Consider the following 17,331-nt stretch of genomic DNA (forward strand, 5'->3'; position numbering starts at 1 on the left):
CCTGATGCGAGGCTCGAACCCGTGACCTGTGAGGTAATGACCTGAGCTGAAATCAAGAGTCGGATGCTCAACCACCTGAGCCACCCAGGCACCCAAGAGGCAGGGCCTATAAATCGGTGATTCAGCTAAAGCGAGGCCTTTAGGGTGGGCCCTAATCCAGTCTGACTGGCGTCTCTACGAGAAGAATGGAAGCCTGGGTGGCTTGGCTTGGCCATGCCCTTTTGCCGGCGCCTGTCCTTCCTCACACACGTACCTGGAGACCTTCTGTCCATTATCTAAGTTGCAACTCCGATGTTCCTTCCCACGCCCTGTCCCAAGTCTCCCCTGACTTCTCCGATTCTGTGCAGCTCCCGGCATCTCGCCATCCCTGTAGGAATAGTACGCCACCACGATTAACCCTCTGCATACTTCCAGTCTATACACTGCGCTCAAGAGCTATTCTCTTCCTTCTCGTATCGCCAGCCCACAGGTGTGGGTTTGGGGATGGGGACGGGCATTCCGTGTTGAATACGTGAATGCACGACTTCCTGCCTTACATGTTGGAGCTGTCCCCGTTTGGTAGTGAGAACATTAAAGTAGACTCATCCTTTCGATATTTTGGCCTGTTAGAATCTTCTGGAAGAATTCTCTGAGTTTTTCTCATCCCTGATCTTGAACGCCATTTTCTGCCAGTACCCAAGGCTGACCCCTTTTCCTGTGCAAACGTCTCTTGTATTCCCGCTTCTCTCCAAGCCACGCCGACTCTGACCCTCTCCCGCTGCGTTATGGCTTTGGTCTCCCCCTTTCCAACCCACTTGTGCAGGCTTCTCTTCCAGGGGTTGGGGAGGGTTGCCTGCACGGCTTAGGCAGGAGCTGGGGCCAAGGATCCAGAACGGGCACAGGGGTGCGTCCGGCCAGTCTGCGGCGTGAGGGGGTGGAACGGAAGGAGACAGATGAGTGTGTGCCTGTTGACCTCGAGCCCTGAAACCAACGGGAAAGTTCTCCTCCTCACATTCAAAGGGGGCAAGAGAGGTGAGGGCACACACGCGAGGCTGAAGAGCTGCGATGGTGGCCGGGCGAGCCCGATGAGGGGGCTAAACCCCGAAAACCAGGAGATGGCCGTAAGATGACCCAACGACCTGCAGGGGCAGGGAGCACCTTCTACAGTATATATGTCGGCCTTCACGGACAGGCAGAGAGTAAAAGGGAGCTGTGGTTTTAAAATGGGCCCCGTCACTCCCAGACCACCCCCTGCGGGTGGATGCCGCCGGGGTGGGTGCCGGCCACGGGAGCAGCGGTCTGCTCTGCTTCCCTCTCGCTTGCTGTATGGAGAAGGCACCGGGAACCAAGGCTTCTTGGCGGAACCAAGGCTTCTTGGCGGCATCTTGGCGGAACATACGGGAGAGTCGGGTTCCCATGGAGACAGGCCCTGAACCGGTGGCCTTGTGTGCTGGAGGGCCCAGGAAGCAGACCCCCAGCCGGTTTCCCTCCCTTTCCAGGCCCCCAGTCGGTCAACGGCGTGCCACTTTATCGAATTTATCAGGCCTCCGACCTCAGAACTGCCCTCGACTCCAGCTTCCCCCTCACACTTCGTATCCGGTCTATTAGCCAACAGACTAGCCAACGAGACTGTCAGGACACGTGCGGAATCCACTCCCTTCGCGTCACTGCCTCCGCCCTTCTCCCGGTCCAGCCTGACATCCCGTCTCACCCACACAACTGCTTCCTCGGGGCCACCCGGGAAAATACATCAGCTGCAACCGATTTGCTTGCCCCCTCGTCCTCTCCTTCCTGCAAAGTGGACCGAAGTGACTGTCGCAGATGGAAGTCAGGCCGCTGGACGCCCCGGCTCAGAACCTCGCCCGAGTGTCTCATCGCACCGAAAACGCAGCTCACGTCCTTTCGGGGGCCTCTCGGACCCGAGGTGAGCGGACCTGTGACCGCTCTGACCGCCGTCCTTCATCCGTTACTCTGCCCCGGGGGCCCCCGGTCTCTGTGCTGGTGCCCAAAGGCACCAGGAACGCGGTCACATCGGGGCCTCTGCTCCTGTTCTCTCTTCCTGCAAAGCTCTTTCGTCCGCACAGACAGCTGACTCTCCCCTCCACCAGCTCTCTGCACAAAGGTCATTTCACAAGAGACTTTCCTTGACCCCCACGCTCTGCCCCCCGCCCCCGCCCCTCTTCAGAATGCTTATTGCTACTTTAGTTAGGCTTTTTGTTCTGAAAACCTTGAAACCCACACAAAACCGGCAAGAATAGTTCCACGAATGCTGCTCACGCCCTACACTCAGCTTCGCCAATTATGGACGTTTGCAAGATTTGCCTCTTATTATTCTCCCTCAGTAACGGGTATTGTTTTGATCGTTGTCATCCTTGCTATTGTTTTCATCGGTGAACTATTTCAGAACGAGCTGCAGAGGCCGTGACCCTCTATCCCTAAATATTCCAGTAGGTCTCTGCCAAGAACAAAGATACGCATTGTGTTACGTAAACGCGATGCGATAAATTAACGCTGATGAGATACTATTATCTCTTAGGCAAGTCATATTCAAATTCTGACAACCCTTGAGGATCTAATCTAAGATTACTCACTGCTTTTAGTGTTCCTGTATTTTCTTTTTAATTGAAGGACAGTTGTCACACAATGTTCTATGAGTTTCAGGTGTACAACATAGCGATTCAACAGTTCTATATACATTGCTGAGTGCTCCCCATGATAAGTGCAGTTAAGTCTCATTTAATTTGGAATAGTGGCTCAGCTTTTGTCTTTGGGACAGCCCTATTTTATTTTACTTTATTTTGAAATGTTTTATTTATTTTTGAGAGAGACAGGGAGAGAGAGAGAAAGACAGCGCAAGCTGGGGAGGGGCAGAGAGAGAGAGGGAGACACAGAATCCAAAGCAGGCTCTGGGCTCCGAGCTGTCAGCACAGAGCCCGATGTGGGGCTCAAACTCATGAATCGTGAGATCATGACCTGAGCCAAAGTCAGATGCTTAACCGACTGAGCCACCCAGGAACCCCGTGACAGCTCTATTTTAGATAGATCGGAGCTTGTAGAATCTGTCTGTCTTGCAGAATGTCCTTCAACCTCGGCTTGTCTGATGTGTCTTCAAAGATTTAGATTATGCATTTTAGGCAGAAACATAAAAGTGATGCTATGACCTTCTCCATATATCATATCGGGGGCCATATGATACCTATTTGTCACTTTACATTTTATGTTATATACTCATCCATTCACTTGTTGATGATCTGCCCCCCAAACTAGAAGGTAGTCACCATGGAGGGCAGAGAAGTTTCACTGTTCCATTAACTTCTGTATCTCAGAGCCACAAACAAAGCCCGGCACGTGATAGGTGCTCAAGAAATAGTGAGAGGTGTGGCTCACTCTAAACCAGAAAAACTGCTTACCCCCAGCATCCTGCAGAGAATTCCAGAAAATGTTCCTTCTCCTACCTATTCTTGAGCAGTTACAACATGCCGGGCGGCCTCGAGACACCTTGAGCGGCCGGGATGAGGCCTGTATATGCGTCCTTGGGGTTCTCAGGCACTTACTTCCAAGACTGACCTAGCAGGAATGTTGCAGCAGCCAAGTGGAGGCTGTGCAGAGCAGGGCCCAGGGAGCCGTGGTGCCGGGAAGGGTGTGTGAGACTGTGCCAGCAGGCAGTCAGGCTAGATGACACTCCTAGGGGTGGAGGGGGGCGAGGTGCTCCCCAGGCTCACAGACTTTCCGATCAGTGCCATCAGCCCTCCGACCATTGAGAGGGTCTGCTCTACTCATCACCTGTCAGAGCGGGACATGATCGAGGCCTCCCGGAGCTCTTGTGTGCAAAACGCCCCGCTGATTCACAAGGGGAAGGGTGAGTGTGAAGGCCGAATCGACAAGATGGAGACGGAAGGAAGGAAGCAACCCCAGCTCACTTTCCCGGTGCAAGTTCTCGAACAAAGGCTGAACTAAGCCTTAGCGGGGGGTGTTTGTGGGTGGAGGCAGGGAGGGGCTTGGAGGCAGATGAATGGAAGGGCAGTGAAGTAACTGTCAGGCTTACGTTGTGTTTCAGATGGGGAGAACTTTTATTACCTGAAAATGAGACTCTTATGACCAACAATGGAAGAAGCCATGACATCTGCCCAAAACGTTGTCAAGAGGCAACGAACAGAATTCCAACCAACCATGTGAGAGGAGGGTAAGAAGAAAAATAAAACCGAGAGCTGAGGGCACCCCACTGGGTTCAGCACACCCAATAAACTGGTGTCCCTATCCCTATTTAAGACTTGTTTTCATAGACGCTATATAATTAGTGACGGGATCAGAACTTGAACCCAAGCTCTGAGTTCCCACCTGAATAGCTTTCCCATAGCCTGGTTCTGCTCTTTAGTGTTGTATTTACTCAGGAAAAACTTACTCATATGCCTTGAAAAAAGTGGCTAATAGATTAAGTCAGTTTGTATGCTGCATCCTATGTGTATTTCATACACTGTGTATGATCCTTGACTTTTCATTTTCAAACCACTGTAGAGCACGTCTAAAGCTGCCCATTAGATTTACAGGAACCTAGTAAATGGTTTTCGATTAAACAGCTTGCAGCTTTAAAGGCAGCTTGGAGAATCAGAGCAGCAAGGAGCAAGAATCCCACTGTTTAGAGCCTCATCTGGCACTTTCTCTGGGTTTAGCAATCTATCTCGCTAAAGATTAGATAAGGGCAATTTCCTTTGCCGACGAACAACAAAAAAGTTGCTTCTTCCGGATAATTAAAAAGACAAAAGACAAACAAAAAAAGACAAAAAACAAAACAAGACAAACCCAGAGTTAGATGACACTAAATGAGGGGGATTAAAAAAAAACCAAACCAACACACTACTGATTTTAAACATTAGCCATTAGGTGTTGGAGAATTATTCTGAACTTTCAGCCTCAAGGCTCTGGGTTCCCTCACCTACCAGAGAGTAACGCGGTGATAAACTGCATGACCTATTTCGTTTTTTCAACTTTTTATTTTAAAAATAATTTTATCTACACAGAAAGGTTGCAAAATAGTAGAGTCCTCATCTATCGGTCACCCAGTTTCCCTAATATTAACACCTTACCCAACTGTAGTAAGCTGTAGCCAGGAAATGAACACCGATAGAAAACTAACGAATCTATAGACCTTATTGGAATTTTGCTAGTTGTCCGGGAATGTCTTTTTTCTAGCCCGGGATCCAATCCAGGATTCCACAGGGCATCTAGTCCTGTTTTCTTAGTTTCTTCAATCCATACCAGGTTCTCAGTCTATCTCCTGTACCTTGACCCTTTTGGAGACTACTAGCCAGTATTTTTGTAGAACGTCTTTCAATTTGGGTCTGATGTTTTCTTATTAGATTGAGTCTACATATTTCTCGTAACAATAGGACAAAAATGATACATTCTTCTCAGTGCAGCATATTAGGATGTACTCAGGTATATCAAGTGTCAAGTATGTCCCATTACTGGTGATACTAACTTTGGTCGCTGGATTAAGGTGATTCCTGCCAGGTGGCTGCACCGTAAAATTACTGCATATTTCTGTACCCGTAATGAATGAGTTTCGTGGAGGAGAAATACTTTGAGACCGTGCAAATATCCTGTTTCTCATCACACACTTCAGGATCTATTGGGGATTCTTGCCTGCAAAACTTATCACATGGGGTTTTTACCTAATGGCGATGTTGATTTCCATCAGCCCTTTCCTTCTGTATTTATTAATTAGCAGTCTGTTGTAGAATTCTCCTTCATTTATTTATTTATTCACTCAGTTACTCATTTCTATTAGTGTGGGTTGAGGAATGCCTGCTTTATTCCATGAGTTACAATTTGCTAACATCATTATTTATTTTATTGCTCAAACTGTCCCAGGTTTGGTCATTGGGAGCTCCTTTAGATTAGCATCTGTGTCCTTTCTGACATGCCCCAATTATTTTTGAATACTTCCTTACCTTCTAACACTGCAGAACTCTCTGGGCATATCTCGTATTTTCTCTGTTCCAATTTTGCAGTCGGCCATTTCTCCAAGGAAGCCTGGTTAGTTTCATTTTGTAATGGTTCTTACAAACTGACATCTAGGTACTAGATGTGTTCATTGCCACTGGGATGATACTCATCTGAGGCTCTCTCAGTAGACAGAACCGGGAAATATATTCATGAGTAGTCATATACCCAAACACACACACACACACACACATATATATATGTGTATTTATTTTTATATCAATCTATCTGTATAACTATTAAAAACCGTGAGTTCATATAGATGTACTCCCTTACTTATTAAAAAAAAAAATGTTTCCTTGTTCCCTGGTGAACACGTGCATGGTTGGACTCTGAAGTTAGTGTCCTTGAGAAAGAGGAGACGGAAATTAGTTGGGAGAAAATATACAGGCCAAAAGAGAAAACTCAGAAAAAAAAAATGAAGGAGCAGAGAAGCTACTTAAGAGAGGAATCTTGTAGTCATTTAATAAATGCTTTTGAAAATGTTTATTTATTTATTTTAGCGGGGAGAGAGGGAGGGAGGGAGGGAGGGAGGGAGGGAGAGAAAGAATCCCAAGCAGGCTCTGCACTGTCAGCACAGAGTCTGATGTGGGGCTCGATCCTACGAACCGTGAGATCATGACTTCAGCTGAAATCTAAGAGTTGGACGCTTAACCGACTGAGCCACCCAGGCGCCCTTAATACATGTTTTTTAAATTAAGTGGGTGAAAGGATCTCTTCACTTCAACACGTATTTATTAGCTCCCTGCTATTTGTCACCCATTCTGCTAGGGATGAGGAGGGCTACCCCATGCCCCTTGTCCTTGTTTTCATCTTGGGGGGATATATAGATGATCCACGGCATTAGTATGGCACTAAACTCAGTCTTGCAAGCCAGAAACAAACAAACAAAAAGAATATTGGAAAATGCAGGGTTTGGGGGTGGCAATATTTTAGGCTGATAGACTATTTGTAGGCAAAGGCAAGAAAATGAGGACCGCACAGGAAAGGAACTTCAAGTTTAAAGGCGTAAGAAGGCAGACAGGGACCTAAGAAGAAAGGAGTTTGACAATAAGCCTGGACACTAGCTTATAGCAACAGATAATTGCTGGCAAGAATTAATAAGGGAAGAACTTATTTGTATGTATATATTTACACTTTACAAAGTTACTGATGCATACATATGGTAAAAATATATATATATTGTACAATACAAAAAGGGACTTACTGAAAAGTTTTCTTCTCACATTAGATCCCTGGCTCAACTCAGAGTCGAGCATTAACAGCTTCATCTTCCAGAAATGTCCTGTGCACATACCTGCATGTAAGTGTGCAGCACATCCTCATTTGAAAAACACGAGTGTGAGTATATTGTGCACATTTATCCATATCTTGCTTTTCCATTTCATAAGGTACGTTGCGATCTTTCTATCACACGTATCTAACAGAATGGGAGATCTAACTCATTCTTTACTCGCGCACCTAATATTCCATCAAATAGAAGGGCCAGACATTGGATTGTTTCTAGCATATTCTTGAGGCAGAGGGCTGCACTGGTTTGCCAAAATCCATTTTCATTTTCTTACTGGGTATAGGGTTACGTTACATTTCCCAAAGCTTTCGGCAGACAATCGCACGAGTGGGACAGCATTCTTGCTAATGGAGTATAACGACACGGTATGTGTCACTTCTGAAACTAGGCTGTCAGGCTGTGTGCACGCCTGCTCTGACCTCTCTCCGCCTTCCGCCCCAGCTGCAAAATGGCTGTGGTGTTGATCCTGCTTCAACCATGGAGGTTATGGCCATGCTAGAAAATGGGAGAGCAGGATCGTGGAAGGAAATGGGTCCTTGAATGACCACGAGGAGTAGAGTTGCCCTGCTTACCTGAACAGTTTTCCTTGAAACTATGAGAGAAAGAAATAAGTATTTCTTGAGCCACTGAGTATTTGTTGGGCTTCTTTGTTACAGCAGCCTATTCTTACCCTCACTGGTGTACCTCCGATTACAAACAACACTGGTGCAAACATTTTGTACTTACATCTTTGCATATCTAAAAGCATTAGTGCTCGAAGTAGATTTGCTTGGCCAGATATCTATTGTTTTAAAGTTGTGTTTACTGTGTATTTATTTTTGAGACAGAGAGAGACAGAGCATGAACGGGGGAGGGGCAGAGAGAGAGGGAGACCCAGAATCCCAAGCAGGCTCCAGGCTCTGAGCTGTCGGCACAGAGCCCGACGCGGGGCTCGAACCCACGGACCAGGAGATCATGGCCGGAGCCGAAGTCGGAGGCTCAACTGACCAGGCGCCCCCAAAATATCTATTTTTAAATTCACAGTCCCGTTGGTTGATATGAGAGAGTGTCTTTTTCTCCATACCTTAGCCAAGCTTGTTATATATTTTTTACGTATTTGCCAATTTCACGGGTAAAAAATGGTATCCAGACTTTAAAAACTTTCCATACCTTAATGATCAGCAGGACTGAATTTTTTTATGTTGACAAGCTGATTTATGTGGAATAAATGAGCGGAAACTAAATGCTCAAGACAGTAATTTTTTTTTCCAGTAGGTTATAAATCTTGTTATTGACACATAAATGTTTTATAGATTTATAAATTTACTTTGTATTTGTGTAGTACATATTTTTCTCCATTCGTCATTTATCTTTGACTTTATTCCCAGAATGTGTTTACAGTGGCTGAATTAAAATTTTTCCTGGAGTCAAGTTTATCATCGGCTGCTGCTAATGGCCTACACGATCTGAGGACTTACTGTTGGCTTATTCTGTGGTCCCTGAGACTGTGTATCACCTAACTCATGATATACACTCCCACTGACCTCCTTCTGGCTTAAGATATAAAAAAAAAAAAAAAAAAAAAAAAAAGCTCTAACAAAATCAACGGGAATACTAAAGTGTTCACAGGAGGCTTTTCTCACTATGTTCAGGTACAAATTCTAGATCTTGAAAAACTCTTTTCCCTTAGAAATGAAAGGCCATAAAACCCAAATCAATAATATGGTGCCTGTGAAAACTTCTAAAGCATAAAAGGAGTAAAGACTATAGCACTCAGATAGCATAGGAAGAACCTAATCGCTACTGGAATAAAAAATAAATCGCATGTACTTTCTACTCTGTGCGCTCAACCCAGTTGGGGAAATACGATCCCTGCAAAGTGAGATCCGTGAGCTGGAGTGACCAAACTAGATTAGCAGGGGGGGGATCTGGAAGAGTTAAGGAAAGAATTTGTAACAAACCAGTAGAAGCACAGTAAGATCAAACAACAGGAGAAGTGAAAGCAGGAAGGTGGACGATCCAGTGACACAGGGGGCGGGGGGTGGGCAAGTATGTTTGAGAGGATCCCACGCAAAACAAAGGCAGGATATAGTCAGCTGAAAATCGTTAGAGCAGATAAGATTAGAGAAGCTATCAAGAACTAATTGGATCCTGAAGAAGACTTCAGAATGACTAAAGTAGCTGCACTGCTCAAAGATAAGAGCGAGTTCCTGGCTAAATGAGGAAAACAGACCCAAATCTGTCAAGGAGGGCATCACCGTGTGCCGGGTCAGCCTAGTGAAAAGAGACATCTCTCCTCCTGCCGGAATGTTGAAGTATCCTGTCAGAAAGGTGAGGCGTCAACAGTGAAGAAGGACATCCGGGCACACAGGCAGGAAGAGGGGTCATCCCTACAGAAAGAGACCCCAGTCTCACTTCAAATCTCTCTTCTATCACCTGAAACACCCTGAGACAAAATTATGGCCCACATCTTCTCAAGCCCAGACAAATGACCATTCACGAGCACAGAAAGCAAAGGATGGGAAAATATGGAGAACACAAGGAATAAAAGGACTTTGCTGGAAATAATTTAAACATGGGTAAGTTAAAATGACTGGCACAAACAGGTCGCAGAGAAAAGTCACCTGTTCTCAATTTATAATTAAACAGAGGACAGATGATTTAGAATTTTTTTTAAGTTTGTTTATTTATTTAAGTAATCTCTACATCCAATGTGGGCTGAAACTCAAGACCTTGAGATCAAGAGTTGCATCCTCTTCTAAGGGCCGGCCAGGTGCCCTTAGAAGTGTTTTAACAGGAGCGAAAACCTCATGACTTGTAGTAACAAAACACAAGCAGTGGGGGCCAGTGGTGGGGGGCGGTGGGGGGAGGGGATGGAGAGGAAATCAGGCTGTGTTAATTTCCTCATTCTATATGGAGAAAAGTGACAGGGATGACAACAACGGTATTAGGTACAGCTGACATTTGAGTCCTTCCTATGTGTCACATACTGTTCACAGAACTTCCACGTACCATCGCTTCGATCTACGAATCTGCCCTATCAGGCAGGTGTTATTATTATCATATTATCCTCAGGATAAAAAGGAGACTGTGCTATTCTATTCTCAACAGTAATAATTCACATAGTTGCAATAAGTGTTAGCAAAAATTAAAAAGTAGCCACTAGTAGAGTATAAAATTGTATTGTCTTCAACTTACCAGAAAAATAATTCCTACAGCAAAGAATCGTTCAAAAAAAAAAAAAAAAAAAAAAAAAAAGAAAGAAAGGAAAAGAAAAGGGCAAGGAGCATGAAAACGTTTAGAAAGAGAAAATGAAATGACAGAGATAAAATCACACACATGTAAATAAGTGCTAACAGATTACGTTCCTCTTAAATTTAAAATGTACTTTAGAAGAGCCCCCACCCAAACAAAAATACCTCCTAGAGATTAAATAAGAGAATGGCAAATACCCACAAAGGAGAGGGATACTCGCAGTATTGATATCACACAGGGTAGAACTTAAGGAAAATGTGAGTGGGACAGAATGGGAAGTTGGTGGTTACTGGCACAATCCATAATGATGTGGAAACAGTTGTGAACTGTTATGCACCAAATAACAAGACATTAGAATGTATAAAGCTTTTAAACTCTAAAAAGAAAGAGAATGAAATGAATCCATAAAGACTTTACCAGATTTTCTTCAATCCAGGATAAATCTAACACTGTAAAAGAAACATAAAATACCTGAACAGTTGAATGTATAATGTTGATTTAATTGGGAGTATTAGGTTCTCTACATGTCAGTAAATACGTTTTCTTTTCAGGGGCCCACGAAACACTCACAAATATTATCTTATAAGCAACCACAAAGGAATCCTCAATGAGTTCCTCAACATAGATAACTAGGTGGGGCATGTACAATGAACACAGAGCTATAGGACAAGAATTTAACAACCAGAAGGCAAATAAGGGACAACATAAAAACACCCAAACATTTGGAAATGAACTCTTCCCCCTCCCCATTTCATCAGCTTGCAGGTGCACACACACCCACTTCTGTTTTAGAATACTCAGAAAATAATGATGAGAATAATAATTATAAAAATTTAGGGGATATATATTCAGGAGTGACTCCAAAGCCATAAAAGATTTTATTGTTACAGATTAAATGGTGAAAATTGGCAAACTAAGAACGTAACTTAAAAAAAAAAAAAGAACAAGGAAATGAGTACAAGGAAACCAGGAGACAGTGTTTAATGGATAAATGCAGAAGATAAAGAAAAATGAGAGAATAGATGAATTCAAGAGCTAGTGTATTAAAAAATATGAAAATAGAAAACACTTTATTCTGATCAAGAGGAAAAAAAGCATCTCCACTAAATACACAAAATGTAGAATGAGAAAGGAGGCATAATCACAAATGCAAGGGATTTGCAATCCTTTAGTAATATACTTGAAAATTTCGTTAAATTTAAAAAGATAACTTTCTAAGAAAAAGAAATAAATCACTAAGATTTATTTAGAAATGGCAGAATAGTGAATTAGCTCAATTACCATAGAAAATACAGAAAATAATCATCTGCAAAAAGGTGGTTGGATCCAGTGTCATGGTCAAGTTCCTCCCCTCCCCACCAAATCGAAGGAGCAAATAAATGCTATACTTTGTGAGCTACACCATAGTATAGATACAAATGGGTGACTTTGTAATTCATTCTTTCCTCACCCTATTATAAATACCATTGCTTGAACTTTATGAGGAGAATGGTCCCCAAAGGGTCCAAACATCCACATTCTACAAACTAATTTCATTTCTGAATACAGAGGGGGAACACTCTACATACAATAGGAGGAAATCAAATAAATCTGTTTGCTGAAAGGATTATATTTTGTGATTAATGAGGGCTTATTCTAGGAATAGACTATTACTTACATTGCTCTGAAAAATTCTGGTCATCAACAGTAAAGCAAACAATAGAAAATTTTTGCGAGTGTGTATGTGTGTGTCACCGTGTGTCTATGTGTGTGCGTGAAGTATACTATTTATCACCAAAAGAAGACTAAGCAGACTGTGCTCCCTGATTCTCCTGAATCATACCCAGGGGTTGGAGATGCCGCACACACACATACAAGGCTCCCCAACATAGGAAAATAGAGAAACCAGCAGGTCTTTGGGTTCCATCGTATCGGAAAACAAACACACACACACACACACAGCTTAAACTTGGAAGAGAATTGAGCGCCATGAGACACATGGGGAAACACTTTTTGTTAGGCCCTTTTCCTCTCCTACAGGGATTTAGGAAGCTCACTGTCTCCCACACTCTTGTCCATGCAGGGCACTGAAACGGCGATGCCAGCTTGGGGCCAGCTGGGGGCGTGGGGTAACATCAGGGATCTCCAGATGCCTGTTGCCACTGGGGACAGAGATACCATGGGCGAGCCACAGACTCACCCGAACTCCTCCCTGACTTCCCCTCTACATGTAGGGGTATATGGCAGCTCTTGATATGAAAGAAATGCCAGTGTAGAGGTGTGGGGGAGTTTCCTGAAGAGCAGGGTGACCTGGTTGGGACAGGGGGGCTGTAAACAGGAAATGGTTGGGTCCAGATAACAATACCAGAGGCCGTCTGCTCTTGGTGTATCCTTCTCCACTAAAACTCATCAGGGGCATGGTCTACAGCTTGGGGTTTTGCATCTGATGGACTTCCCACCAGGTACAAATCACTAGCCAAGGCAGCAGATACTCCCAGGATAATGTTAGCTCACGGGGAAAAATAACCTGATACAGTGAAGAAAATCAATGGGCCAGAATAGAATGCAAATTTAGCACAGGCATAATAAATATCCCAAAGAATTAAGGGACACTGTTAGCACGATGCAGGAATAAGCAAACTGTCACAGAGAACCAATTCGACATGTGGAGACACGAAATATAAAAATTTAAGAGTTGATATACAGAACTCAAGAGAAAGGCTGACAGCAGCGAGGATACTTTTCTGTAGGCAAGTGAAGTGTTTTATTAAAGGACATCTAAAAATACCTGAATAAATAGAAAGGTATTCCATGTTCATGGATGGCACAACCTAACATTTTTTACTAAGTTAATTCTCTCCAAATTCCTGTAAAAATTCAATGTAATTCCAACAGGGTATTTTGAACAGGTTAACATCTGAATATAGTATAAAAACTACCCTACAGACTAAACGATCAGAGCAAAGAGTAAAGGCACTATGAAAAAGAAGAGTAAGATGGTGATATCCCAACCAGATTTGAAGACATACGACAAAGCCACAGGAATAAAAAGATACGTGTTATTTATGTATAACTATACAAAGCAAAGGACTCAAATTAAACATAGAACCCTGAAACAGTGTGTGGGTGTGTGCAGAACTGTGTGAATGCTACAACAGTTTGTCAGGAAAACATTAGCACTCCACAGAGACGGACAAATTGGGTTCCTTCCTCTCCTTTACCACACACACATTCACGGTTGAATTAAAAATCTAAATGTGGGGGCGGCCGGGTAGCTCCGTTCGTTAAGCGTCCAACTCTTGGTTTTGGCTCAGGTCATGGGTTCGAGCCCTGTGTTGGGCTCGGTGCTGACAGTGAGAAGCCTGCGTGGGATTCTCTCTTGCTTTGCCCCTTTCCTCTCTCTCAGAATAAATGAGTAAACATTTTTAAAAAATCTAAATGTGGAAGAGGAAAGCTAACGAATGAAAATGAAGGAGAGTATCTTGGCGCCCAGGGTAGGGAAAACCTCTTAAACAGACCCAGTCGTCACAAACCAGGCAAGAAAATACTGGTGGGTTTTATAGCATTAACAACAATTTCTGGCATGTGCTTGACATTGATCTTTGATGGGAGTGAGAAGTAAACATTCGCAATGATAAACCATGAGACTTGGGGACTGTTGTCAGGGTAGCTGCACAACTGACCAATGCAACTAGCAAACCAAAATGGAGAAGGTTAGTGTGGCTTATGTCTGGTATTGATTGCAGGGGGTCTGGCAAGAGGTTGGGGATTTCTGTTTGTAAAACAGAGCTGCGAACGTCTAATAGTGAAATGGTAGATCAGTGTTTGGAATTTTAATGGAAAGCTAGCAGGTGACTCTGCTAGAAACACAAGGAAACGAAGAACACATTGTCTGTTGTGTAGTTCAGTATTACCATACCAAAATCCAGGCATAAGTTCTGCACCCCAATTCATAAAAAAAATCTAGAGAGGCAAGTTTGGTCATTCTCACTGGAACATAAAATCCTCAAGAGCAGACAGAGTTTTGTCTGTTTTGTTCATTCCTGGTTGCCCAGTGCACAGAGCTGTGCTGCCCGACCTGGAACCAATGGCAACGTATGGCCGTAGGGCACTTAGAACGTAGCTGGTTTGAACTGAGATGCGCTGTATGTAAAACACACCCTGACTTGGCAGGCTCGGTGCAAAGAGAAAAATAAAGAATGTAAAACCTCTCTGCAATAATTTTTTATATCGGTTACATATTGCAATGATGGTGTTTTAGATATCGGGTTAAGTAAGATATAGTTTTGAAATTAACTTCATCTGCTTTTAAAAATCTGTGATAATGTGCCACTAGAAAACTTAAATGCCTTGCATTACATTTTTATCGGACAATGCTTCCTAGAGTAATGACTGGAATATTACAGGTACTAAAAGACACTGAAGGAAAGAATGAATAAGCAAGTTAGTTCAAATGACTCTTTTAATCAGCATGAATTAGGTTTTTTTTTTTTCTACTTGTTGTGTAGTCTTAGCTCATTGCATATAACTGGAAATGTTCTATTAACTGGGAAAAGAGTGGCTTCAGTGGGGACGGCTAATTTAGCAGTTTTCAAAAGAAGAGGAACAATGAACGGAACACTGTTGCTTGTAACCAGATTTCATTCATAGGGAAGTTACTGTGTACTTACATACACACTGTTACATACCGTGACACTTACACACACCTTCCCATTAAACTCATTCTACAATTCTATGACAGACCGCTATTCCTATATAGATGACGACACTGAGGGTCAGAGTGGTAAAGCACAGGGTACAAGTAAGTGGTGAGCCCGGGAATCAATTCTGTTCACTCTGACCAAGCCAGACATTTGCAGGCAGCCCAGTCTTACCACGTCCCTCTATCCCGCAGGGGGCGCTTTCTTGCCTCCGAGCCTTTGCTCATGCCGTTCCTCGGCCTGGGAACACCCTCTCACCCTTTCGGAAAGCCACCTGCTACATCAGGGTTGCAACAGTTGGAATTTGTTTGTTTCTTGTCTATATCCTTCCGAAAATGTGAACTCCGGAAGGGCAGGCAGGCTTTCTGTCTTGTTCACTGGGAAACCTTAGCAATTGGTGTTGAAATGCCCGGTATACAGGAAGTGCTCAAAGATCACGGCTTCCTGGATCCATGAAGATTCTTCCATTGTTCCAATAAGAACCAACTGCTTCTTGGGTCTGCTGTAGCTTAATGCTTGTAGTCCAAGTTCTTATTTCACCTTGTAGGGTATTATGATCCACTCTCTTTCTGTGTCTCCCCACCCAAGGCTTATAAATTCCTTGTAGATTGGATTAGCTCTCAATTGTGCCTCTCCCAAAGCAGTATTCAGTCTTTTTTCCCTGTAAGAGTCTTAGCTGGCTGACTCCGTTAGCTACGAACCCAACTTCCAGTTTCTGCTTCCCTTTTCCTTGCAAAGCCTCCATTTTTCTTGGAACAACAAGCTTGGTGCCCAGCTTTCCTGTTCCAGCGTGAAATGGCCACGACAGGGCTGTGGCCAAGGAAATGTACATCCGATCTAGGTGTCTCCGGAGAGTTTCCTTTTCCCGACAAAAGAGGGAAGACGTATTCGGCCCTGCCTTCCCCTCTTTCCTTCTTGTCTGACACACAGACACGCTGTCTAAAATTATAGTGCCACCTCGCCGTCTCAGGACATCAAACACAAGGACGGAAGCCAACAGGCCACGGCGGCAGAGCAGAGAAAGGGAAAATCCTGACAGCTTTGCTGAGTAGCCGTGCCAAGGCCAGCAACTTCCCATCTCGAGATTTCTTGCTACGTGAGAAAAACAAACCCATAGCTGTTTATCACTGGAAGCCTGGTGGTTTTTTTTTTTTGTTTTTTTTTTTTGTCACTTTTAGCCAAAATTATCTTTAACTCATCCAGCTGATGTCTTTAACGGGTACAGAGTATATATACCATACTCGCAAGATTATATGCAGACTTTCGACAAACCCCAAATATTATTGTAGGGAAGCACAGCACTGCAAAAATTTGAAATACGAGGAGACCGAGGCTCAGAGGGGTTGTCTACTGACGGCAAACAGCAGAGTCGAGAACCCAAGCCAGGTCCCTCAAGGCAGCCGAGCCCACGCCTATGCCTGCCCGTGCTGCCTCATCACAGGGTATGTGGGGCCTGCAAGAGCCCACGCTCCTTGGCCTGACGGACACACGAAGTCCTCGAAAGGCCTCATCCTGGAGGAACACTCTCTCCTGGCTTAGATGCCGTGGTCTCGCTTCCTACGGTGGCGGTGCAACTTTGCGGGCCAGTCCTGCCTGCCTTTCCTGGCTGTTTCTTTAATGTTTTGAGACAGAGAGAGACAGAGCATGAACGGGGGAGGGTCAGAGAGAGAGGGAGACACAGAATGTGAAACAGGCTCCAGGCTCCGAGCAGTCAGCACAGAGCCCGACTCGGGGCTCGAACTCACGGACCGTGAGATCATGACCTGAGCAGAAGTCAGACGCCCAACTGACTGAGCCACCCAGGCGCCCCTCCTGGCTGTTTTCTTTAAAAGCACCTTGAGAACATCCCCCACCAGCAAGCACCCTTTGCGCCTGGCCATCCTCGCAACCTGAGACGGGAGTCTGTTGTGTGTGTTCGAGGAACGCCAAGGGGCTTGAACATCAGTGACCAGAACAAACTGAGGGAAAGACAGGAGGAGGAAAGGATACAGACAAGAACGTGTCCCGAGCCGTCACCATTTGAGGAGTGGCGTCTACTGAGATGTCACACGGTGGGGAGAAGCACATGTGATGGGGGAGGGGATGGAAACAGGGCGACTGGCTTCGCTGGGTTGATTTTGAGATGACTGTTAGATCCCCATGTGA

The 17,331-nt window shown here is 44.4% G+C and overlaps 1 protein-coding gene and 1 long non-coding RNA gene across 4 annotated transcripts in view; one reads left to right on the forward strand and one right to left on the reverse strand.

Moving 5' to 3' along the window:
* The window catches only part of STAC (SH3 and cysteine rich domain), a 139,748-nt gene that overhangs the window by 90,810 nt on the left and 31,607 nt on the right, over positions 1-17,331 (reverse strand). The gene's annotated exons all lie outside the window — the stretch shown is intronic.
* Positions 1,364-7,285, forward strand: LOC122230608. Of its 2 annotated transcripts, XR_006207615.1 has the most exons (3): positions 1,364-1,903; positions 4,037-4,162; positions 7,214-7,285. It is a non-coding gene; the product is annotated as an uncharacterized LOC122230608 (long non-coding RNA). The 2 variants fall into 2 exon arrangements; XR_006207614.1 differs by lacking the exon at positions 7,214-7,285 and having other exon boundaries at positions 4,037-4,242.

The sequence above is a fragment of the Panthera tigris genome, chromosome C2 (genome assembly GCF_018350195.1).
Source record: "Panthera tigris isolate Pti1 chromosome C2, P.tigris_Pti1_mat1.1, whole genome shotgun sequence".
NCBI classification, from domain to species: domain Eukaryota; kingdom Metazoa; phylum Chordata; class Mammalia; order Carnivora; family Felidae; genus Panthera; species Panthera tigris.